Source organism: Babylonia areolata, chromosome 21, assembly GCF_041734735.1.
Source record: "Babylonia areolata isolate BAREFJ2019XMU chromosome 21, ASM4173473v1, whole genome shotgun sequence".
Classification (NCBI taxonomy): Eukaryota; Metazoa; Mollusca; class Gastropoda; order Neogastropoda; family Buccinidae; genus Babylonia; species Babylonia areolata.
In genome coordinates this window covers 20,223,620-20,224,656 of record NC_134896.1, presented here as the reverse complement: position 1 = coordinate 20,224,656, position 1,037 = coordinate 20,223,620, and positions in this window count along the sequence as shown.

Genomic DNA, 1,037 nt, shown 5'->3' with positions numbered 1-1,037 from the left:
ATGTTCGGCAATCTTCGGAGATCACGAGACCACAAATCCGATGCGCGGACAACTTGCGCATTTTCCTCAGGCCACCATCCACTTCCACAGAAAGGCATAACGGCTCTGTGTTTGCGAGAGTAAAATGTTCGAGATAGGTTCTGTGGTGTTATTCTGTACCACTGCGCATTGTATACAATGTACAATGGTTATCAATGTGTCAGTCGGAGTTTTGTATCTTAACATTTTAGTATGGAAATGAATCAAGTTGAGAAATGGAAGATTTCACAAGGTTACTTGTTAATGGTGATAATATTGATGTATTATAAATTTATAGCCTACCTTGATTTAAAAAATAAATTTTAAAAAAGCTTTTGATTCAGTACCACATAGAAGGTTATTGATAAAATTAGAATCCTATGGAATAACACGCAAATTACTTCACTAGATAGAACTTGAGAATTTCTTAGTAACAGATTACAGAAAGTTAAGGTTGGTAAATCTCAATTTGATCAATGATCTTCCACAATCAGTAAATACACTTGTAAAATATTGGCTGAAGACACTAAATGATACACATCCCCTTTAGTATATCAAATATTGCAAAGAGACATAGATTCACTATAGTGGAATGGACAGATTAAAAAACTCACATGGTCATACTGCCCGGGACATGCAGGTGTTAAGGGAAATGAGCGAGCTGACAGACTTGCTGGTAACGCAACACCAACGAGCGGCCTACATCTAGGAAAATCGGAAATCCTCAGAAAAGTCAAAGAATATCAAAAAGAACAGGTACAAGGCCATCACACCATCGATCGCCTCAAAGAAATAAAAGCAGAGAGAGGGAGCGGCCGCAAGTCTAACATGAAAGGTAGAGCACGATGCTTTGCAAATCAAACAAATATCGGCATCATTTCCAAACCAACATTGCGCAAATTTCTTCAAAACGGAACAGAGTCTCTGTGGGCCTTTCCAAATACAATAGACTGAGCAACACACTAGACGCCACGTTGTTGGCATCAGAGATCTTTTCCCATCCCTCTTGCGGCCAGTCA